This window comes from Triticum aestivum, chromosome 7B (genome assembly GCF_018294505.1).
Source record: "Triticum aestivum cultivar Chinese Spring chromosome 7B, IWGSC CS RefSeq v2.1, whole genome shotgun sequence".
Lineage (NCBI taxonomy): Eukaryota > Viridiplantae > Streptophyta > Magnoliopsida > Poales > Poaceae > Triticum > Triticum aestivum.
In genome coordinates, this window is record NC_057813.1 from 21,490,242 (window position 1) to 21,516,600 (window position 26,359).

General features: G+C 44.3%; 1 pseudogene; it reads right to left on the reverse strand.

Annotated features, from left to right (window-relative positions):
• Positions 1–26,359, reverse strand: part of LOC123157574 (uncharacterized) — a 53,160-nt pseudogene that overhangs the window by 22,877 nt on the left and 3,924 nt on the right.

A 26,359-nucleotide genomic window follows, 5' to 3' on the forward strand; every position in this document is an offset into this window, starting at 1 on the left:
TTCAATGCTGCTTGCCGAGTTTAGAGCCATGGACAATAATGTGATACAAGTCGTCAAGGAAGCTTACCGTGAGGCTCGTAAGTTCGCATCTCAAGCTGTTTGCCCAATGCCATCTGAACCAGTGCTATCCTCTCAACCTGTGTTGTGGCCCAAGCCAAACATCATCACCCTCGACAAGTCTCTTCTCCGAATCCACCAGCAGCATTTTCCTGGAGCAATTTCAGCCCCACCGCCCCAACCCATAGAAGTATCAGATGATGAAGATGGAGATTGGCTTAGTCTTCGTCCTCCGGGAGAGCCCTAGCAAGGCCAGTCTTCTGCTTGACCTCAGTCACGCAGTCAGTGGTTTCTACTAGTAGGTCGGTCTGTCGGTTCATCCTTGATATGAGGGTAGAACCATGTAGCCCGCAACAAGTAGTTTCGCTTAGCGCGTAGTGCGTCTGTGCTTGTTGTATGCTGGTACTGTTGTAACCCGTATGCTGTGTTATTTGCTTGCTTGCTTTTGTTTGTGTGTTTGTTTTTGCTTATCTCTCTATCAAACAAAAATGTTTGACAGGGTTGGCAATGTGTGCTAACAAGATTTTAATCAGTACGACACATACACTAAAAACAACATTGAATCGTTCCGAGTCTCTAACAAAATGCGCGCTGGTGTAGGTATATGTATACCAGGAGTACATATACCAAATTGTGTTTCCGGAGAAACACTGCTAGCTTTATTTCTCGCGATCCATTACAACTCCCCTATACAGATTTCAACTCTGATTCTACCTCAACCCTAAATCAACTCTTGAGCTGGCGTAGCCACCTCACTTGCATCCGAACCCTTCTCCACCACCATCACTGCGTTGCGTGGTGCCGCAAGTCGCCACCACCGCTCCATCGCAGCACGCGATTACTCCACCGGCGTGAAGCGACGGAGAACCAAGCGTGGCGGAGGACCACCCCGCGCACCATCTTCTTCCTCACCTCGAGCCACCAGCCACATGTTGTCTCGAGCTCGCTCGTTCCTGATGAGAATCATTAGGAGGATCGACGAGCCGATCAGCATGCCCAGCAGTGCCGTGAGGAACAACCGTAGCGCCACCAAGAACACCTCCTCGCCGAAGGAGCTCGGCTCGATCTCTCGCAAACCAAAGAGGTAGTAGAGTGGCATTGTGTTTGTGTGTTGGAAGCAAGTCGTGCTGCAGTTTTTATAGCCCAACCCCGGTGTACGGTGAGCGAAGTCCAGGAAACTCGCTCGTCGCCCGATCACTGGCGTCTAGGAGGCGAATCCGCGAGCAGTGCTGACAATGTGCTGGCCCGCGACGTGAGTGCTCGCTGCACCGGCGCCGTGCACGCCGCGCACTACGGCACTAGGGTCCTCATCACCCTAGGAGCTAGATGCGCGCTGTGCCAAGCCGCACGCGAAGCAGGAGCACAGAAGAAGCATCTAGCCGGGGGTAGAAGAAGGAGGCTGCTAGTGGACCCTGGACCCACGTGTCAGCAGGTGAGTCCACTGTTCACTGGGTGCATCTAGCAATTTTTCGAGAGTTTGATCTCGAGTGCCCCTAGCTGTGGATATACCCATGTTTTCCCATATCTCTTCCTGGGTGTACCAATTATCGGTGCCCCAACTCGTTTGAGTTTGACCAAAGGGTTAAATTTAACCCAGAGATTTTTCCCTGGAGTGGTTATCTTTTCTTTGTGTTGTAACCCTAGGAATCTCGAGGACGAGATTCTTTTTAAGGGGGGGAGGTTAGTAACAGCCCCAAAATTGGGTTATCAATTGTGCTATTATTCCTTCCTGGCACTCATTTCCAAAATCTTTCTCCTGAGTTTTGCTGATGACCCTGAGAATTCTTGTCATTTCCAACCTTTCAAAACTTGCTCATGTCTTTTTTCAGTGGGCAAGACCTCAGTTGCATCATCTTAAACCCTCTCAAACCCTAATTCCAATTTTTTGGGATTTGAATGTGGCCTTTGTGATTACAAAGGAGCCATCATTTTCCTTGATCTGTTGATCACCCCATCTGTTCATAGAGACCCTCCTATCCTTTTCAATCTTGGATACGCAAAAATATTGCCAAGTCCCATGCAATATTTTTGAATTGTGATTTATTCCTTTTCTTGCCTTTCTGAGGAATAAAATCAAAAGGCATAGCTAGCCATCTCCTAAATTCATGTGAACTGGTGGAGTTGATAATTATGCCTAATCCAAGCTCTGGCAATTATAGTGGCCATAATCAAATAAGGAAAATTGCCTTTTCTTATTTAATGCCAATATTCCAATTCTGCCACTTTCTAAAGGAACTACTATTTCTATAGCAGGGAAAATTCCCATATAAATTGTGGAGCTTGTCCTTGCTATATAATCACTAGTTCCATCTTTATATCATGTTCTACAGATCAAAAATTTGGCAATGATCCAATGCAAGTTTCTACCTTCTCTGAAATTTTGCAAAGGAAGTGCCTTATCCCTAATTCCTTTTGAGCTACAAATTGGTAGGGTGATTAATATTGATAAATAACCCATGGATACCAAATATGATCTCAATCCAATCATCGTAGCTCCTTGTGCATTTTTTCAAAGTTTCTGACCAGATTGTCACTTTGTGAAGGAAGTACCTTCATGGAGTTTCCAAATGGGATGAAACTTTTCCATCCTCTCAAGTATCCCAAATCATTAGCCTTCACCCAAAGTCAGCTCATTTCATTGAGCTATGTGAGCATAGGAGCAATTCTTGTTCTCTGTCCAAATTTTCAGTTTGTGAAGCAAGTATATTTTATCTTGCTCCATTATGGCTGAAAATAATTCCAAGCCTTCTCCTATCCATATAATCCACCTACCCATGCCCTAAATCAACTCCTAAGCTGTCGTAGCCACCTCACCTGCATCCGAACGCTTCTCCACCACCATCACTGCCTTGTGTGGTGTCGCAAGTCGCCACCACCGCTCCACCGCAGCACGCGATTACTCCACCGACGCAAAGCGACGGAGAACCAAGCGTGGCGGAGGACCACCCCGTGCACCATCTTCTTCCTCACCTCGAGCCACCAGCCACGCGTTGTCTCGAGCTTGCTCGTTCCTGATGAGAATCGCCAGGAGGATCGACGAGCCAATCAGCGTGCCCAACAGTGCCGCGAGGAACAACCATAGCGCCACCAAGAACACCTCCTCGCTGAAGGAGCTTGGCTCGATCTCACCTAAATCAACTCCTGAGCATTGGTAAGAGAGTCCGAGGGACTCGGTGCACAAGTTTGGTTGCATTGCATGAGTAGTGAGTTTTATTTGCATTTAAAGAACATGAGATGATTGCATGTTATGTCTGCATTGGATATGATTGGTAGTTTATGTTCATCATAGTTTCATGATACCATGCCATGTTTTGATTGAGCTTATGCCATGTTATTGCCATGTGGTAGATGCTATGATGTTGTTCATGCTCAGTTGATCTATATCATGCCATGCTTAGTTTATGATATGAGATAGGTTGTTGCAGACGCTTGGTTCTTGCTTTGTCATCTGTTTGTTTGGATGCTATGTATTTGGTTGTCTTGCAAGTACATTCGGTGTACTGACATGGCGTGTCATGCCAGTTTTGTAGGTCGTACCCGAATTGTTTGTTGTTCCGTCGTGCTAGGCCCTAATCTTGCCAGTCCTGTGAGTTGTGGAGCCCAGCCAGAGTGATATACTGCCAAGACTTTCGCCGCCATTTAATTAGACTTCCGCTGTCATGTAAATAGCCTTAGGGCTATGCCAGAAGATTATATTCATCACTGATGTAATCATATACACATGTATTTGATGAATATTCTTGTACCTGGAATGATGTATCATGGACCTGTCATGCATCAGGTGTTATCCTGGGCTGACGTGCGAAGGCCCCCTGCTCCATGCGGATCGGGGTGCCACAGACCAATTTTCAGAGAATTTGATAAAGATTGAGAAATGTATATTGCTAGTTTTCCGCTGCAATAAAGTTGATAATGATGATTATTTGCTTAGCAAAGTTACTTAATAGAAATTTTATCATCACATTATTTTTGAGTTATATGTGTTATTTTCATTTCTGCCCAACAGTGATGTTGAATAAATGTAAAAAGGTGATGTTTTATTGTAGTTCTACCTAACGGTGCTTTAGAATATAAAACAAAGGTTTAAAAGCTTAATGTGCATATCTTTCACTAGACCAATGTAGGGTTATTTTTATGCTCATTATTGTTGATTATTGGTTAATTTTCTCAGACTAAAAGTTTTCCATGCTTTCATTTATGCTGGGTACTTGTGTACCGAAAGATGACCAAAAAAAGGTCATAACGTGAGGGAGTATGTTCTCTCTAAAGAATGGCTTCAAAGAAGCCAATTCTGGATATTAATCCAAGAAAGAGATATATCATTGAGAGTCTTGCTCGATGAATGTCTTCATGTACTCTCCATGGAAAAGAATTCTCATCTTCTATGGGATGTAATAAGTGATATTCGTGATTAATTTGACCAACGTCAGATTAAGCATGTGTATTAAAGAATATTCAGATTTATTTCTGGATTTGATGATTGAATATGCAATCAAAGAAAGCCAATTCTGGCATTCATATCCCTTCTAGGGAATTACCCGCATGGTGAGAAAAGATTATTATGATAATATTGTTGGGGAACGTAGCATAAATTCAAAATTTTCTACGCATCACCAAGATCAATCTATGGAGTAATCTAGCAATGAGGGGAAGGGGAGTGCATCTACATACCCTTGTAGATTGCTAAGCGGAAGCATTCAAGTGAACGGGGTTGATGGAGTCGTACTCGTCGTGATCCAAATCACCGATGATCCTAGTGCCGAACGGACGGCACCTCCGCGTTCAACACACATGCAGCCCGGTGACGTCTCCCATGCCTTGATCCAGCAAGGAGAGAGGGAGAGGTTGGGGAAGACTCCTTCCAACAGCAACACGACGGCGTGGTGGTGGTGGAGGAGCGTGGCAATCCTGCAGGGCTTCGCCAAGCACCGCGGGAGAGGAGGAGGACTAGGGAGAGGGGGAGGGCTGCGCCAGAACTTGGGTGCGGCTGCCCTCCCACCCCCACATATATATAGGGGCAAGGGAGAGGGGGCCAGCCCCTCAGATCCAATCTGAGGAGGGGGCGGCGGCCAGGGGGGTTGCCTTGCCCCCCAAGGCAAGGGGGGCGCCCCCTTTTAGGGTTCCCTCAAACCCTAGGCGCCTTGGGCCCTGGTGGGGGGCGCACCAGTCAACCCGGGGCTGGTCCCCTCCCACACTTGGCCCACGCAGCCCTCTTGGGCCGATGGCCCCACCTGGTGGACCCCCGGGACCCTCCCGATGGTCCCGGTACATTACCGTTAGCACCCGAAACTTTTCCGGTGACCAAAACAGGACTTCCCATATATAAATCTTTACCTCCGGACCATTTCAGAACTCCTCGTGACGTCCGGGATCTCATCCGGGACTCCGAACAACATTCGGTAACCACGTACATCTATTCCCTATAACCCTAGCGTCATCGAACCTTAAGTGTGTAGACCCTACGGGTTCGGGAGACACGTAGACATGACCGAGATAACTTTCTGGCCAATAACCAACAGCGGGATCTAGATACCCATGTTGGCTCCCACATGTTCCACGATGATCTCATCGGATGAACCACGATGTCGAGGATTCAATCAATCCCGTATTCAATTCCCTTTGTCTAGCGGTATAGTACTTGCCCGAGATTCGATCGTCGGTATCCTGATACCTTGTTCAATCTCGTTACCGGCAAGTCTCTTTACTTGTTCCGTAACACATCATCCCGTGATCAACCCCTTGGTCACATTGTGCACATTATGATGATGTCCTACTGAGTGGGCCCAGAGATACCTCTCCGTCACACGGAGTGACAAATCCCAGTCTCGATTCGTGCCAACCCAACAGACACTTTTGGAGATACCCGTAGTGTACCTTTATAGCCACCCAGTTACGTTGTGACGTTTGGTACACCCAAAGCATTCCTACAATATCCGGGAGTTGCACAATCTCATGGTCTAAGGAAATGATACTTGACATTAGAAAAGCTTTAGCATACGAACTACACGATCTTTGTGCTAGGCTTAGGATTGGGTCTTGTCCATCACATCATTCTCCTAATGATGTGATCCCGTTATCAACGACATCCAATGTCCATGGTCAGGAAACCGTGACCATCTATTTATCAACGAGCTAGTCAACTAGAGGCTTACTAGGGACATGGTGTTGTCTATGTATCCACACATGTATCTGAGTTTCCTATCAATACAATTATAGCATGGATAATAAACGATTATCATGAACAAGGAAATATAATAATAATAACTAATTTATTATTGCCTCTAGGGCATATTTCCAACAGTCTCCCACATGCACTAGAATCAATAATCTAGTTCACATCGCCATGTGATTAACACTCACAGGTCACATCGCCATGTGACCAACATCCAAAGAGTTTACTAGTGTCAATAAACTAGTTCACATCATCATGTGATTAACACTCAATGAGTTCTGGGGTTTGATCATGTTTTGCTTGTGAGAGAGGTTTTAGTCAATGGGTATGCAACATTCAGATCCGTATGTACTTTGCAAATCTCTAGGTCATATTGTAAATGCTGCTTCCACGCTCCACTTGGAGCTAATCCAAATGGTTGCTCCACTATATGTATCTGATTTCTCTACTCAGAGCTATCCGGATAGGTGTTAAGCTTGCATCAACGCAACTCTTTACGTCGAACTCTTTATCACCTCCATAACCGAGAAACATATCCTAATTCCTCTAAGGATAATTTTGACCGCTATCTGGTGATCCACTCCTTGCTCACCTTTGTACCCTCTTGCCAGACATGTGGCAAGGCACACATCAGGTGTGGTACTTAGCATAGCATACTGTAGAGCCTACGTCTAAAGCATAGGGGACGACCTTCGTCCTTTCTCTCTCTTCTGCCGTGGTCGAGCTTTAGGTCTTAACTTCATACCTTACAACTCAGGCAAGAACTCCTTCTTTGACTGATCCATCTTGAACACCTTCAAGATCATGTCAAGGTATGCGCTCATTTGAAAGTACCATTAAGCGTTTTTGATCTATCCTTATAGATCTTGATGCTCAATCCAGGTTTTCCCTTGAAAAACTCCTTTCAAACAACCCTTTATGCTTTCCAGAAATTTTACATCATTTCGGATCAACAATATGTCATTCACATATACTTATCAGAAATGTTGTAGTGCTCCCACTCACTTTATTGTAAATACAAGTTTCTAACAAACTTTGTATAAACCCAAAAACTTTGATTATCTCATCAAAGCGTATATTCCAACTCCGAGATGCTTACTCCAGTCCTTAGAAGGATTGCTGGAGCTTTGCATACTTGTTAGCATCTTTCCGGATTGTCAAAACCTTCTTGTTGTATCACACACAACCTTTCCTCAAGAAAATCGTCGAGGAAACAATGTTTTGACATCCTATCTGCAAGATTTCATAAATAATGCAGTAACTGCTAATAAGATTCCAACAGACTCTTAGCATCACTACGAGTGAGAAAGTCTCATCGTAGTCAACTCCTTGAACTTGTCGGAAACATCTTAGCGACAAGATGAGCTTTCTTAATGGTGACACATACCATCATTGTCTGTCTTCCCTCTTAGAATCCATCTGTACCCAACAGCCTTACGACCATTAAGTAGTTCTTCCAAAGTCTACACTTTGTTTTCATACATGGATCCTCTCTCGGATTTTATGGCCTCGAGCCATTTTGGAATCAGGGCCCATCATCGCTTCTCCATAGCTCGTAGGTTCATTGTTATCTAGCAACATGACTTCCAAGACATGATTACGTGCCACTCTGAAGTAGTACGCATCCTTGTCATCCTACGAGGTTTGGTAGTGACTTGATCTGAAGTTTCATGATCACTATCATCAGCTTCCACTTCAATTGGTGTAGGCGCCATAGGAACGACTTCCTGTGCCCTGCTACACACTAGTTCAAGTAACGGTTCGATAACCTCATCAAGTCTCCACCATCCTCCCACTCAACTTTCCGAGACAAACTTTTCCTCGAGAAAGGACCCGATTCAAGAAACAATACCTATTTCTTTCTGATCTGAATTAGGAGGTATACCCAACTGTTTTGGGTGTCCTATGAAGATGCATTTTATCCGCTTTGGGTTCAAGCTTATCAACCTGAAACTTTTTCACATAAGCGTCGCAGCCCCAAACTTTTAAGAAATGACAACTTAGGTTTCTCCAAACCATAGTTCAAACAGTGTCGTCTCAACGGAATTACGTGGTGCCCTATTAAAGTGAGTGCGGTTGTCTCTAATGCCTAGGCGGTATTAATTGTGAAACAATTTCCACAATGTCTTAATTGCGTGCCAAAGCTCATAACTCAGATACTCATCTATATGATCATATCATAGACATTTTATCCTCTTGTCACGATGATCTTCAACTTCACTCTGAAATTACTTGAACCATTCAATAATTCAGACTTGTGTATCATCAAGTAAATATACGCAGTATCTACTCAAATCATCCGTGAAGTAAGAACATAACGATATCCACTGCGTGCCTCAGCACTCATTGGACTGCACACATCAAAATGTATTACTTCCAACAAGTTGCTTTCTTGTTCCATTTTACTAAAAACGAGGCTTTCAGCCATCTTGCCCATGTGGTATGATTTGCATGTCTCAAGTGATTCAAAATCAAGTGAGTCCAAATGGTCCATTTTCATGGAGTTTCTTCATGCATATACACCAATAGACATGGTTCGCATGTCTCAAACTTTTCAAAAAACGAGTGAGTCCAAAGATCCATCAACATGGAGCTTCTTGATGCGTTTTATACCAATATGACTTACATGGCAGTGCCACAAGTAGGTGGTACTATCATTACTATCTTATATCTTTTGGCATGAACATGTGTATCACTACGATCGGGATTCAATAAACCATTCACTTTAGGTGCAAGACCATTCAAGGTATTACTCAAATAAACAGAGTAACCATCATTCTCTTTAAATGAATAACCGTGTTGCAATAAACATAATCCAATCATGTCTATGCTCAACGCAAAGACCAAATAACAATTATTTAGGTTTAACACCAATCTCAATGGTAGAGGGAGTGTGCGATGCTTGATCACATCAACCTAGGAAACACTTCCAACACATATCGTCAGCTCACCTTTAGCTAGTCCCCGTTTATTCCATAGCTTTTATTTCGAGTTACTAACACTTAGCAACCGAACCGGTATCTAATACCCTGGTGCTACTAGGAGTACTAGTAAAGTACACATTAACATAATGTATATCCAATATACTTATATCGACCTTGCCAGCCTTCTCATCTACCAAGTATCTAGGGTAATTCCGCTCTAGTGACTGTTCCCCTTATCACAGAAGCACTTAGTCTCGGGTTTGGGTTCAACCTTTGGTTTCTTCACTAGAGCAGCAGCTGGTCTGCCGTTTCATGAAGTATCCCTTCTTGCACTTGCCCTTCTTGAAACTAGTGGTTTCACCAACCATCAACAATTGATGCTCCTTCTTGATTTCTACTTTCAGGGTGTCAAACATCGCGGATATCTCAAGGATCATCATATCTATTCCCGATATGTTATAGTTCATCACGAAGCTCTAGTAGCTTGGTGGCAATGACTTTGGAGAAACATCACTATCTCATCTAGAAGATCAACTCCCACTTGATTCAAGTGATTGTTGTACTCAGACAATCTGAGCACAAGCTCAACGATTGAGCTTTTCTCCCTTAGTTTGCAGGCTAAGAAAATCGTCGGAGGTCTTATACCTCTTGACGTGGGCACGAGCCTGAAATTCCAATTTCAGCCCTCGAAACATCTCATATGTTCCGCGACGTTTCGAAATCGTCTTTGGTGCCTCAACTCTAAACCGTTTAACTGAACTATCATGTAGTTATCAAAACGTGTATGTCAGATGTTCGCAACATGCACAGACGACGTTCGAGGTTCAGCACACTGAGCGGTGCATTAAGGACATAAGCCTTCTACGAAGCAACGAGGACAATCCTTAGTTTACGGACCTAGTCCGCATAATCGCTACTATCAACTTTCAACTAATTTTTTCTCTAGGAACATATCTAAAACAGTAGAACTAAAGCGTGAGCTTACGACATAATTTGCAAAGACCTTTTGACTATGTTCAGGATAATTAAGTTCATCTTATGAACTCCCACTCAGATAGACATCCCTCTAGTCATCTAAGTGATTACATGATCCGAGTCAACTAGGCCGTGTCCGATCATCACGTGAGACGGACTAGTCATCATCGGTGAACATCTTCACGTTGATCGTATCTCCTATACGACTCATGTTCGACCTTTCGGTCTTCCGTGTTCTGAGGCCATGTCTGTACATGCTAGGCTCTTCAAGTCAACCTAAGTGTATTGCATGTGTAAATCTGGCTTACACCCGTTGTATTCGAACGTTAGAATCTATCACACCCGATCATCACGTGGTGCTTCGAAACAACGAACCTTCGCAACGGTGCACAGTTAGGGGGAACACTTTTCTTGACATTATTGCGAGGGATCATCTTATTTAAGCTACCGTCGTTCTAAGCAAATAAGATGTAAAACATGATAAACATCACATGCAATCAAATAGTGACATGATATGGCCATATCATTTTGCTCCTTTTGATCTCCATCTTCGGGGCTCCATGATCATCATCGTCACCGGCATGACACCATGATCTTCATCATCATGATCTCCATCATCGTGTCTCCATGAAGTTGTCTCGCCAACTATTACTTCTACTACTATGGTTAATAGTTTAGCAATAAAGTAAAGTAATTACATGGCGTTGTTCATTGACACGCAGGTCATACAATAAATTAAGACAACTCCTATGGCTCCTACCGATTGTCATACTCATCGACATGCATGTGACGCCCGGGTAATCAAGCTACAGTGACCCTCTGGTAATGATGCCACGTCACCTCGATTATTGTTGATAGTCTCGCGTTAGTTCAGAACCGATCCAAATTCAAATCTGAATTAAAGTTAAAACAATTAAAATTTTCAAAAGTCAAAACTAAATTGTTCCTAACGTGTCAAATAACCCGTAATAAATGTTGGTGAAGAAATCATCTTCTAATAAAATACTTAAATGCACTAAATAAACTAAAAGAGTGATAAAACAATTATCTGAAATGCTTTTAAAATAATAAGCACATGCAAAACACTTTATTTAAAGTGCCAGAATATTTGGGGCTGTGACCTATTTAATAACACCAAATTAGTTGTCGCTTTTAAATTTTATAAAACTAAAATAAAAGAAAACTAAAAAGAAATAGAATAAAAAAGAAGAAGAAAGGAAAAAAGAACAAGAAAGAAAGAAAGAACCCCCCCACTGGGCCACAACCCAGCTGGTCTGTGGGCCAACCAGGCCGGCCCAGCCGGCGCCTATAGCCCCCCTGGGGCGACCGGACCCTAGCGACCCCCTCCCCACTTTGCCCCGATCCCCACCATGTTCCCTCATCCTCCTACCCCGCCGCCACCACACAACACACACACACGGGAGAGGAGCTCCCTCCTGTCCGATGTCGCGCCGGCGACTCTGACCGCCTCACTGCCCTTCCCCGTCGCCCGGTCATCTCTCCTCCCTCTGTCCTCCCTAGCAGCTCGCCGCGCCCCTCTTCCTCCTCGTTTGGTATAGCACAGCCACCACCTCGCCGTGGCCATGGCCAGCGGCCTTCCCGAGCTGCTCGTGCAGCCCTACGGCTTCCTCGACGTCATCTACGACCTTCTCATGCCCGAGACCGACTGGAGCGGCCCCAAGTCAGCGACATCAACCGGATCCCCGTTGCGCCCACCGGAGCTCCTCCTCGACCCCTGCCGTCACCGACGCCGTCGACGCACGCCGCCACGCCACTGCACCTCGTCACCACATCGCCGTCGTCTCTGACTTCCTCCTCGCCCCCAGCTGCCCCGTGCCCTGCAACCCCTCGTGAGGCCCCCTCCTTCTCCTCTACCCCGCTCTCGCCGCATGCCCCGTGCCGCGTCCAGCGTCGTCCTTGTCCCGCGCGCCTCGCTCTGCTCCAGCCTGTGGTCGTCTTCGTCAGCCAGCGCTCGTGCGCGCGCGTCCCCGTTAGGCCTTGCCCCGCCTTTGCTCCGCCTGCCGCTGCGGCCTGACCGCGCTGCCCACTGGTCTCCGCTGCCTCCCCTGGCCGGCGACCGTGCTGTTAGCCTCGCCTGGGGCGCGCCTGACCAGGATCGGGCGCCCATGCCCATGCGCCCGCGCCCGTAACCGCGCCCGAACCGCTAAGGCCTCTGGGCCTATGACGAAAGGGCCCCACCCCAAAATGTTTGTTAAAAAAATGAAATTAATTAAATATCTAGTTAATTAATAACTTAATTAAGTTAATTAATCTAGTTTAATTAAACTTAATTAACCTAATCATTTATCTAACTAATTAAACCTGATTAGTGGTCTCAGCCTATGACATGCAGGACCCACACGTCGATTTGACCAAGTCAACTGACTGTTGACTGCTGACATCACCCTGATGTCATGCTGATGTCATTATGGCATTTCCTAATTAAATTAATTCTGTTAATTCTAAAAATGAATTAAAACTTTAAAAATTAATATTAAATAATCTGTAACTCGGATGGAAAAACTTTGTACATGAAAGTTGCTCAGAACGACGAGACGAATCCGAATACGTGGTCCGTTCGTCCGCCACACATCCCTAGCATAGCGAACATGCAACTTTCCCCCTCTAGTTCATCTGTCCAAAAAACGAAACACCGGGAATACTTTCCCGGATGTTTCCCCCCTTCGCCGGTATCACCTACTACCGCGTTAGGGCACACCTAGCACCGCGTATTGCCATGTTACGCTTTGTGATGCTTTGATTGCTCTATTATTTATTGTGTTCTCCCTCCGTTACTTCTTTCCGGTTGACCTCGAGACTGCCGGCGACCCCCAGTTCGACTACGGAGTTGACGACCTCTCTCTTGTCAGAGCAACTAGGCAAGCCCGCCCCCCCCCCCCCCTTGATCACCAGATATCGCCTATTCTCCTCTATACTGCTTGCATTAGAGTAGTGTAGCATGTTACTGCTTTTCGTTAATCCTATTCTGATGCATAGCCTGACATTGTTGCTACATCTGTTGATACCTTACCTACAATCCTAAATACTTAGTATAGGATGCTAGTTTATCATCATTGGCCCTACATTCTTGTCAGTCTGCCTTGCTATACTATTGGGCCGTGATCACCCGGGAGGTGATCACGGGTATATACTATACATACATGCATACTATACAGATGGTGACTAAAGTCAGTCAGCTCGATGAGTACCTGCAAGTGATTCTGATGAGGGGGCTGAAAGGACAGGTGGCTCCATCCCGGTAGAGGTGGGCCTGGGTTCCTGACGGCCACCTACTGTTACTTTGTGGCGGAGCGACAGGGCAGGTTGAGACCACCTAGGAGACAGGTGGGCCTGGCCTTGTTCGACGTTCGCGGATACTTAACACGCTTAACGAGATCTTGGTATTTGATCTGAGTCTGGCTACTAGCCTATACGCACTAACCAACTACGTGGGAAAGTTATGGGCACTCGACGTCGTGGTATCAGCCAAAGCCTTCTTGACGTCAGCGATTGAGCGGCGCGCGCCGGGTTGGACTGCGTTAACGCAACTTCCTTTGTAATGGAGGTTGCTAGGTCTGCTCACCGGCCGCCCTCACAACATGCAGGTGTGCAATGGGCGATGGGCCCAGACCCCTGCGTGCATAGGATTTAGACCGGCGTGCTGACCTCTCTGTTGTGCCTAGGTGGGGCTGCGACGTGTTAATCTTCCGAGGCCGGGCATGACCCAGGAAAGTGTGTCCGGCCAAATGGGATCGAGCGTGTTGGGTTATGTGGTGCACCCCTGCAGGGAAGTTAATCTATTCGAATAGCCGTGATCTTCGGTAACATGACGACTTGGAGTTGTACCTTGACCTTATGACAACTAGAATCGGATACTTAATAAAACACACCCTTCCAAGTGCCAGATACAACCCGGTGATCGCTTTTCCACAGGGCGACGAGGGGAGGATCGCCGGGTAGGATTATGCTATGCGATGCTACTTGGAGATGCTACTTGGAGATGCTACTTGGAGGACTTCAGTCTACTCTCTTCTACATGCTGCAAGACGGAGGCTGCCCGAAGCGTAGTCTTCGACAGGATTAGCTATCCCCCTCTTATTCTGGCATTCTGCAGTTCAGTCCACTGATATGGCCTTTACACATATATCCATGCATATGTAGTGTAGCTCCTTGCTTGCGAGTACTTTGGATGAGTACTCACGGTTGCTTTTCTCCCTCTTTTCCCCCTTTCCCTTCTACCTGGTTGTCGCAACCAGATGCTGGAGCCCTGGAGCCAGACGCCACCATCGACAATGATTCCTGCTACAATGGAGGTGCCTTCTACTACGTGCAGGCCGCTGATGACAACCGGGAGTAGTTTAGGAGGATCCCAGGCAGGAGGCCTGCGCCTCTTTCGATCTGTATCCCAGTTTGTGCTAGCCTTCTTAAGGAAAACTTGTTTAACTTATGTTTGTACTCAGATATTGTTGCTTCCGCTGACTCGTCTATGATCGAGCACTTGTATTCGAGCCCTCGAGGCCCCTGGCTTGTATTATGATCCTTGTATGACTTATTTATGTTTTAGAGTTGTGTTGTGATATCTTCCCGTGAGTCCCTGATCTTGATCGTACATGTTTGCGTGCATGATTAGTGTACGATTGAATTGGGGGCGTCACAATGCAAGTCGTGATTCCTATTACAAGATTATGATCAATCTCATACATCACATATCATTCATCACATTCTTTTGGCCATATCACATCACATAGCATACCCTGCAAAAACAAGTTAGACGTCCTCTAATTGTTGTTTGCATGTTTTACGTGGCTGCTATGGGTTTCTAGCAAGAACGTTTCTTACATACGCAAAACCACAACGTGATATGTCAATTGCTATTTACCCTTCATAAGGACCCTTTTCATCGAATCCGATCCGACTAAAGTGGGAGAGACTGGCACCCGCTAGCCACCTTATGCAACAAGTGCATGTCAGTTGGTGGAACCTGTCTCACGTAAGTGTACGTGTAAGGTCGGTCTGGGCCGCTTCATCCCACAATACCGTCGAAACAAGATTGGACTAGTAACGGTAAGCATATTGAACAAAATCAACGCCCACAACAACTTGTGTTCTACTCGTGCATAGAAACTACGCATAGACCTAGCTCATGATGCCACTGTTGGGGAACGTAGCAGAAATTCAAAATTTTCTACGCATCACCAAGATCAATCTATGGATTAATCTAGCAACGAGGGAAAGGGGAGTACATCTACATACCCTTGTAGATCGCTAAGCGGAAGCGTTCAAGTGAACGGGGTTGATGAAATCGTACTCGTCGTGATCCAAATCACCGATGATCCTAGTGCCGAACGGATGGCACGTCCGCGTTCAACACACATGCAGCCCGGTGACATCTCCCATGCCTTGATCCAGCAAGGAGATAGGGAGAGGTTGGGGAAGACTCCATCCAGCAGCAGCACGACAGCGTGGTGGTGGTGGAGGAGCGTGGCAATCCTGCAGGGCTTCGTCAAGCACCGCGGGAGAGGAGGAGGACTTGGGAGAGGGGGAGGGCTGTGCCAGAACTTGGGTGCGGCTGCCCTCCCACCCCCCACATATATATAGGGGCAAGGGAGAGGGGGTCCGGCCCCCTTAGATCCAATCTGAGGAGGGGGCGGCGGCCAGGGGGGTTGCCTTGCCCCCCAAGGCAAGGGGGCGCCCCCTTTTAGGGTTCCCTCAAACCCTAGGCGCCTTGGGCCCTGGTGGGGGGGGGGGGTGCACCAGCCCACCTGGGGCTGGTCCCCTCCCACACTTGGCCCATGCAGCCCTCTGGGGCCAGTGGCCCCACCTGGTGGACCCCTGGGACCCTCCCGATGGTCCTGGTACGTTACCGTTAGCACCCGAAACTTTTCCGGTGACCAAAACAGGACTTCCCACATATAAATCTTTACCTCCGGACCATTCCGGAACTCCTCGTGATGTCCGGGATCTCATCCGGGACTCTGAAAAACATTCGTTAACCATGTACATCTATTCCTTATAACCCTAGCGTCATCGAACCTTAAGTGTGTAGACCATACGGGTTCGGGAGACACGTAGACATGACTGAGACAACTCTCCGGCCAATAACCAACAACGGGATCTGGATACCCATGTTGGCTCCCACATGTTCCACGATGATCTCATCGGATGAACCACGATGTCGAGGATTCAATCAATCCCGTGTTCAATTCCCTTTGTCTAGCGGTATAGTACTTGCCCGAGATTCGATCGTCGGTATCCTGATACCTTGATCAATCTTGTTACCGGCAAGTCTCTTTACTCGTTCCGTAACACATCATCCTGTGATCAACCCCTTGGTCACATTGTGCACATTATGATGATGTCCTAACGAGTGGGCCCAGAGATACCTCTTCGTCACACGGAGTGACAAATCCCAGTCTCAATTCGTGCCAACCCAACAGACACTTTCGGAGATACCTGTAGAGTACCTTTATAGCCACCCAGTTACATTGTGACGTTTGGTACACCCAAAGCATTCCTACGATATCCGGGAGTTGCACAATCTCATGGTCTAAGGAAATGATACTTGACATTAAAAAAGCTTTAGCATACGAACTACCCGATCTTTGTGCTAGGCTTAGGATTGGGTCTTGTCCATCACATCATTCTCCTAATGATGTGATCCTGTTATCGACGACATCCAATGTCCATGGTCAGGAAACCGTGAATATCTATTGATCAACGAGCTAGTCAACTAGAGGCTTACTAGGGACATGGTGTTGTCTATGTATCCACACATGTATCTGAGTTTCCTATCAATACAATTATAGCATGCATAATAAACGATTATCATGAACAAGGAAATATAATAATAATAACTAATTTATTATTTCCTCTAGGTCATATTTCCAACAAATACCGCATGGCGGGGTAAAGTTGGCATAATATTTATGTCAGAATAATCCCGTATGGTTGGAGAAATTTTGGCAAAGGAATTATCCTGTATGACAGGAAAAAGATGTGATGACTCATATGTTTTTAATGAATCCCAATTTGGGAGAAAAGTATGGAGTACCCCTTATGCTATCCTAGTATCAACCGTGCACTTTTAAGTGTCATAGTCATTAAGCAATCAATGAGTCTAAAGATAATAAAAGTTACACGAACCAAAAGATAAGAATGATATGCATGTTTGACTTGCAAATGTAATATTGATAAAGAACTCGATTGAGTTTTTATTTTGAAATGGAACGAGTTAACAAATAACTTCATTCCGCATGAAGTACATAATAAAAGTTTCATCAATTCACAAGAGTTCTAAATGGTTTTCAAAATTGTGGCAGAAAAGTTCTTGCCACATTTTGAGGGGTAGAAAGTATTGTGAATGATGAAACTCCCCTACAAAATGTGCACATGATTCATCTAAATTGATCTATATATGATGAATGTGATCATCGGGGGAGTACGATGGTCACAATAATGATACACAATAACGATACCTCTAAAGTAAAGAGATAGCTATATTCCTTGAATCTTACAGTTTCCGATTGGAAGATAGCATAGTCAACCAGTATTCATACTGAACGAGATTCAAAAGCAAAAGATGGTGCTTATGAGGAAAGTTTTGGCATAGCAAACCCAAAATAAGAAATCTAGGGGAGCTATTTTGTTGGCTACCTAGATAAAGTAAAAGATTATAGAGTATACCATAAGGCTTGTATAGATTGTATCTGGGGGAGCATGTTGTATGACCTATACGACATCTGTTGTTAGCTCTATAAAAGGATGAACGAGTAAATATGGATCTTATGATATAGGACCCTGTAAAAGCTATTGCCTCTTGGCAATGAAAGACTATAGAATTAATTGCCGCTTGGCAATAACAGAGCAATAACATCCCCATATGAAAGAAGTACCAGTACCTGAATGAGAGAATCAGATATGTCTGATGACTATAAAGTCTATGTTAGAGAAATTAAAATTAGAGGTTGATCCCAACTCATTTAAAGCTCAATCGAGCTTTTGAGAATTGTCTGCTTATCTAAATGATAAGAGACTATGAGGAGATGAAATGAAATTGGTGAATCCCTATGATGTTTGGAACTCATGAGTAATTTCCAATGGAGCCAAAATAGTAGGTTGTAAAGAGTCTACAAGGACAATGTGACTCCAAAGGAAATACGTAAAGGTGTAAAACGCGACTTAAATCAAAAGGTTTTTGCATGTTTTACACCGAATAGATTACAATGAGTTTTGGTAGCACATCATGATCTGAGTTACATCAGATGAACGATATTATGATTTGAGTTACATCAGATGAAATTAAAGAACACAGGGGATACTGCTTGAAGAAGTCTTTTATGGACTAAAGAAATCAAATGTTGTTTTGGGTTAAAGAAAATGAGAGGACAATTGTGTTTGTATAAAGTTATAGAATGGAAATTTGATTTACTAAATCATGTACATGCGGATAACATTCTACTTGTTAATAGTGATGTTAATTTGACTGCAGGAGGAAAATAAGTTCTTGACCTCAAAGTTCAAAAGAATGTTCTTGGTAGAATGTCTCTCGTTATAAGGATCGAGATTCACCGTGAAAAGAATAAAAGGGGTATTAGGACTGTCGCACGGGCATGCTAAGGAAAGTTTCTAAAGTATGCATGCGAGAAAACCTATGCCTATTCTTATAGTAAAGGGTAATGATTTTGGAAACTTTAGTGTTCCAAAAGTCAATACGAAATAGACCAAATGAATATGGTACCATATGCTTCAGCTGTTGGAAGCTTAATGAATGCAAAAGTATAACATTACCGTGACATAGTTCACGTAACCGGGTTGTTTTGGTAATGTCCAGTCCAGATATAAATCACTAGAATGGAGTCAAAAATATTGGCCTCATGCTAAAAGGAGCAAGTGCTCTCAAAAGGTTGTGAATACAGAAATAGAACTTGTGAAATATACAGCGAAATCCACAATTGTCGTTGACTTTCACACTTGGAGTTTTTGTGTGGAAAAACTCTAAAGAATGAATCAATTATCATTAATATGATGTAAAGATAATGTACAACATGATATGAGGCTGAGGGACATGCAAAAAGGTTAAAGAAACATGTACCCAGAGTTGATAATGGTTGACAGCAACAATAACCATTAAGTAAATCGCTCCTATGACAATGAATCAAGTGTGGTGCCAAACACATTGACACAAAGTTATACGTTGTTAAGGAGAAAGTCCGGAATTATGTTGAAATGATTGGAGCATGAAAGCAACAGACAAGTATTTGTAGATCTGCTTATTAAAGGCTTACCGTCCAGTGTGTTCGGAGAACACACAGTCGACATGGGTTTTATGGTATAGTCTAAGATTTCTGGACAATAAAAGGGCCAAGGTTAAAGAATCTGTTTCAAAACAGAGGAGTGTGTTGTAGATGTTGATTTTATCGGGAATGAACTGTGATGATGAGACATGCTCTACATGCAAATCTGTGATGGAACGAGTACTTTGAAAAGAGTTATTTCAAAGTATAAAGTTAAAAGTATATGATGAGATCAAGGGGGAGAATGTTAGATTGATCTCTCCTCCAATGGGCCCAACAGCTCATTGGGCCCTTGACCCACGCCCTGATTGGGGGCGTCCAGCCCAAGCATGGCTGGTGGCTGTCGCGCAGAGCTATAAATAGGAGGTGGGGACCAGGGCACTTGGTACGAGGTTTGTCACCGCCACTGTTCCCCACTCCTAACCATATTCGATCAAGAGGGAGGCACTGAAGCGATGGGAAGTTCCACCGCCGCCACTCACGCACTCTCTGCCATCACCGCCGTAGCCATCCACCATGGCCATTTCGGCGTGTTCATCCACCTATGGTAAAGGTAAACCACTGCATATCACCGACCTAATCTAGCCTAGTGATCCACAACATCTATCATTGTGATCCTGATTGCGTGGCACAGGTAGTCGAGCGCCTTCTCCACATCATCGCGGCTGGCTACGTGACGGCGCTTGCTACCGGTCTTGGCGGTGGCGGCGGCGGCGGCAACTGGGTCGTCGGAGACGTCGACCTTGGCTAGGCCCTCGGTGGCGGCGGCAGCGGCAACCGGGTCTGGGTCATCGTCCCTGTCGGGGCTGCTGTCGGGTGAGGGGAGGGGTTTGCCGCGGATGGGGACCCAGCCGCCGACGAGGCACTCGACGCAGCACGGGAGGTGGTGCTCCCCGAGCATATTGACGGCCAAGAGGGTGGATTCCACGCAGGCGAGGGCCTGGGCCTGGGTGGTGGGGCGGGCCAGGAGCCGCTGCGCGAGCAGCATGTCGTAGAGCTGCTCGTCGGGCATGAGGGCGAAAGCGATGTTGACGGTGGAGACGGCGAGGTTCTCGACGGCGGTCCTGAAGCAGATCGAGAGCATCTTGGCGGCGGCATCGAGCCCTTCGTAGTAGACCCGCCAGATGTCCCCCGGGAGCAACCCGATCTTGACGCCGGAGTCGGCGTCGGCTTGGTGGCGCTGCAGGCAGCGCTGGAGTGGAGCTCCAGGAGGCGGTCGTGTTGCATGCGCACGTTCTTCACGGCCATTGATACGTCTCCAACGTATCTACTTTTTCAAACACTTTTGCCCTTTTTTGGACTCTAACTTGCATGATTTGAATGAAACTAACCCGGACTGACGCTGTTTTCAGCAGAACTGCCATGATGTTGTTTTATGTGTAGAAAAGAAAAGTTCTCGGGATGTCCTGAAAATCCATGGGGGCACTTTTTGGAATTAATAAGAATTTCTGGGCGAAAGAAATACACTAGGGGGCCCAGGGCCTATCCACGAGACAGGGGGGCGCCCCCCTCCTATAGGGCGCGCCCCCCTATCTCGTGGGCCCCCTGGACCTCCACCGACCTCAATTCCAACTCCATATATTCACGTTCGGGGAGAAAAAAAATCAGAGAGAAAGTTTCATCGCGTTTTACGACACGGAGCCGCCGCCAAGCCCTAATCACTCTCGGGAGGGCTGATCTGGAGTCTGTTCGGGGCTCCGGAGAGGGGGATTCGTCGTTGTCGTCATCATCAACCATCCTCCATCACCAATTTCATGATGCTCATCGCCGTGCGTGAGTAATTCCATCGTAGACTTGCTGGACGGTGATGGGTTGGATGAGATTTACCATGTAATCAAGTTAGTTTTGTTAGGGTTTGATCCCTAGTATCCACTATGTTCTGAGATTGATGTTGCTATGACTTTGCTATGCTTAATGCTTGTCACTAGGGCCCGAGTGCCATGATTTCAGATCTGAACCTATTATGTTTTTATGAATATATGTGTGTTCTTGATCCTATCTTGCAAGTCTATAGTCACCTATTATGTGTTATGGTCCGACAACCCCGAAGTGACAATAATCGGGATAGTTCTCGGTGATGACCGTAGTTTGAGGAGTTCATGTATTCACTATGTGCTAATGCTTTGTTCCGATTCTCTATTAAAAGGAGGCCTTAATATCCCTTAGTTTCCGCTAGGACCCCGCTGCCACGGGAGGGTAGGACAAAAGATGTCATGCAAGTTCTTTTCCATAAGCACGTATGACTATTTACGGAATACATGCCTACATTACATTGATGAACTGGAGCTAGTTCTATGTCACCCTATGTTATAGCTATTACATGAGGAATCGCATCCGGCATAATTATCCATCACTGATCCATTGCCTACGAGCTTTTCACATATTGTTCTTCGCCTTTTTACTTTTCCGTTACTGTTGTTACAACTACTACAAAACCCCAAAAACTATTATCTTTACTTTTGCCATCGTTACCTTTATTATCATACCACTTTTGCTACTAAATACTTTGCTGCAGATACTAAGTTATCCAGGTGTGGTTGAATTGACAACTCAACTGCTAGTACTCAAGAATATTCTTTGGCTCCCCTTGTGTCGAATCAATAAATTTGGGTTGAATACTTTACCCTCGACAGCTGTTGCGATCCCCTACACTTGTGGGTTATCAAGACTAATCTGGCGCCGTTACCGGGGAGCATACCTCTATTCTCTGAGTCACTTGGGATTTATATCTGTTGATCACTATGAAGAACTTGAAAGACGACCGAACTACGATTTTGCCCTCAACTATGAGGGGAGGTATGGAACTGCCATCTAGCTCTGCACTAGATTCTCCTTCCATTATTAGTAGGCATGCGACACCTAAACCTGCTACTGCTATGAATTCTGATATGTCGCTTGTTATTGATGATGCCACTTCTGCTATGCATGATGAAACTACTTCTGTGCGTGATACTACTTTCCCATTAGGTGAATTTCTTGATGAACAACTTGCTAGAGTTAGGGGGAATGAAAATATTGAAGATGCTATTATAGATGATAGTGATGATGAAGGTTCTCCCAATGATTATGTATTGCCTGTTGTTCCTGAGGGTTATGTTATGAATGAAGAAGCTGCTAGGGAAATCCTTGCTTGCAATGATAGATATGATCTTAAGAAATTATTAGCTAAATGGAAGCAGCAGTCTCTTAATGCTAGAATGAACCCTGACCCTGCTTTTGCTACTTCACCTATCTGTGTTACTGATAAGAGTTATGAATTCTCTGTTGATCCTGAGATTATTACCTTATTTGAATCTGATCCTTTTTATGGCCTTGAATCTGAAACTGTTGTGGCACATCTTACCAAGTTGAGTGATATAGCTACCATGTTTACTCATGATGAGAAGTCTCGCTATAATTATATCCTTAAGATATTTCCGTTCTCATTAAAGGGTGATGCTAAGACTTGGTATAATTCTCTTGCTCCTGGTTGTGTGTGTAGTCCCCAGGATATGATTTATTACTTCTCTGCTAAATATTTCCCTGCTCATAAGAAACAAGCCGCCTTGCGGGAAATATATAATTTTGTGCAAATCAAAGAAGAGAGTCTCCCACAAGCTTGGGGGAGGCTTCTCCGGTTACTTAATGCTTTGCCTGATCATCCTCTCAAGAAAAATGAAATACTTGATATCTTTTATAATGGACTAACCGATGCTTCCAAGGACTACTTGGATAGTTGTGCTGGTTGTGTTTTTAGGGAAAGAACAGTCGAAGAAGCTGAAATATTGTTGAATAATATGTTGACTAATGAAAATAATTGGACTCTTCCTGAGCCAATTCCTGAGGCAATTCCTGACCCAATTGAGCCAACTCCTGAGCCTATTCCTAAACCCACTCCGAAGAAGAGAGGTGTTTTATTTCTCAGTCCTGAAGATATGCAAGAGGCAAAGAAATCAATGAAAGAAAAGGGTATTAAAGCTGAAGATGTTAAGAATTTACCTCCTATTGAAGAAATACATGGTCTTAATATACCGCCTATTGAAGAACCACATTATCTTGATAACCCGACACACGTAGTAAAGGTAAATTCTCTCTATGGATATGATAAAGTTGAGATCCCCTCTACTAAATTTCATAGCCCATGCTTAGATGAATTTGATGACTTTATGGCTGGACAAGAAAGTTTTAATGCTTATGCTGGTAGAGAGTTAAAGAATAATGCTTTCGAGATAGGACGTGTAAGCGATAATATGGCTAGAGTTAAAGGTGAACTCCAACTCGTTAGCAAATATGCTTCTATGGTTGCTACTCAAGCTGAGCAAGTACTTAAAGCTCAGAACGTGCTTGATGAGTTAAATAATAAAAATGACTTTGCTGTTAGAGTGGCTACTAGAACTGGTAGAATGACTCAGGAACCTTTGTATCCTGAAGGCCACCCTAAGAGAATCGAGCAAGATTCTCAGACAAATAATTTAGAGGCACCTAGTTCTTCTAAAAAGAAGAAAAAGAAAAAAGATAGAACTTTGCATGCTTCTAGTGAACCTACTGTAGACACACCTGAGAATCCCAATGATATTTCTATTTCTGATGCTGAAACTCAATCAGGTGATGAACATGAACCTAGTGATAATGTTAATGATAATGTTCATGTTGATGCTAAACCTAGCAAAAACAATGAAGTAGAGATTAAACCTGTTGTTGATCTTGATAACCCACAATCAAAGAATCAACGTTATGATAAGAGAGATTTTGTTGCTAGGAAGCACAGTAGAGAAAGAGAACCATGGGTTCAGAAACCCATGCCCTTTCCTCCTAAACCATCCAAGACAAAGGATGATGAGGATTGAGCGCTTTGCTGAAATGATTAGACTTATTTTCTTACGTATGCGCTTAACTGATATGCTCAAAGTAAATCCTTATGCTAAGTATATGAAGGATATCATTACAAATAAAAGAAAGATACCGGAAGCTGGAATTTTCACCATGCTTGCTAATTACACTTTTAAGGGTGGAATACCAAAGAAACTTGGAGTTCCGGGTGTACCAACTATACCATGCTCTATTAAAAGAAATTATGTTAGAACTGATTTATGTGATCTTGGAGCTGGTGTTAGTGTTATGCCTCTCTCTTTATATCGTAGACTTGAATTGAATAAGTTTACACCTACTGAAATATCTTTGCAAATGGCTGATAAATCAACTGCTATACCTGTCGGTATTTGTGATGATGTGCCTGTTGTGGTTGCAAATGTCACTATCTTAACGGACTTTGTTATTCTTGATATTCCCGAGGACGATAGTATGTCTATTATCCTTGCTAGACCTTTCCTTAATACTGCAGGGGCTGTTATTGATTGCAACAAAGGCAATGTCACTTTTCATGTTAATGGTAATGAGCATACGATAGACTTTCCGAGGAAACAATCTCAAGTTCATAGCATCAATTCTATTGGAAAAGTTCCAACTATTATTATTGGAGGTTTTGAATTTCCTCTCCCTACTGTCAAGAAAAAGTATGATATTCTTATTGTTGGGGATTTTCATATCCCTGTTGAGGTAACTTAGTGTTATTTGAAATTTCTCCGGTTCCGTGTTATTCGGAATGAGTTTGTTAACAAGACTTGATCAACCTTGTTAGTGGATTCATTTTGATGATCATGAGATGGATGAAACTAGAAAGCACAACCTTCTGTACCCACTTTTTACTTTCTGTTATTTAGAATAAATAAAGCAAAAATAGTATTATCCGTCTGTTTTCCGAATTATCCGTGCATTAGAAAATATCCCGAAAATAAAAGTGCTCCAAATGCCCTCCAAATTTAGTATGATTTTTTTCTGGAATATTTGAGGATTTTAGGCACTGAAAACACTGCAGGAGGGGCAAGCACCAGGCCACGAGAGTGGAGTGCGCCCCCCCCCCTATAAGGCGCGCCCCCTGTCTCGTGGGCCCTTGGTGGCCCCCCTCCACTTATGCCAGCACCCACACACTTCATCTTCTACCCAACAAAATCCCCATCCAGCTCAAGCACGAGTTCTAGCTCATTTTGCTGCGATTTTCGATCTCCTTGCTCAAAGCTCCATTCACAAAACTGCTTTTGGAGATTATTGCTTGCTATGTGACTCCTCCATTGGTCCAATTAGTTTTTCTTCTAGTGCTTTATTCATTGCAAATTTTTGCTGCATAGGTGACCTTGTTCTTGAGCTTGCATGTTAAATTTATGAGGTTCCATGCAATTCTAATGCATGATATAGGCTCTAGGCACTTGTAGGAGTAGTTGCTACCAATCTTGTTTAGTTTTATTCACTTTTATTTTGAAGTTACTAAAATTTCAGAAAATTTCAGAAAAAGAATTATGTTTAGAAGAATGTACCAAGGTGGTTCCTCGGCAAAGAAAGGGCCAAGGATTGCTATACGTGAGCAAGATGTTGAATTGCCGAGGGACGCGGATGTTCAAGCCTGTGAGTGGTCGTCCGATGATTTTATGGTCGAAGCAGGCTTCAAGGAGGAATTTGACACGTATGTGCATAATGCCAAGCTGGAGGACTTCTTACAAGATAAGTGTCCTCAGTACTATCAATTGACTGATTCTTTTGTGTGGAGGTTCAAATATAACTGTGCGCGTAATTCTCCTAGTGTCATATTTGATATTTATGATACATCTTATACCATGGATTTAGAGAATTTCACAATTGCTTGCAGACTCCCGCAATGGGGTAATATTAATGATCCTCATAAATCTGAATTTAGAGATTTTCTTGCTAGTATTACTGTGGGAGAATCTAGGGACATAGCACAAGCTACCATAGGGAGCATTCATTTTCATGCCATGCATTATTTTGCTCTCTTTATTGGTAGATGCATTAACGGTAAGGACGAAGCATGTCACATGTGTGTTCCTGATCTATGTGTCCTCAAGAGTGCTGTGTTAGGTTATAAAGGTTATAACTTGGGGGCAATA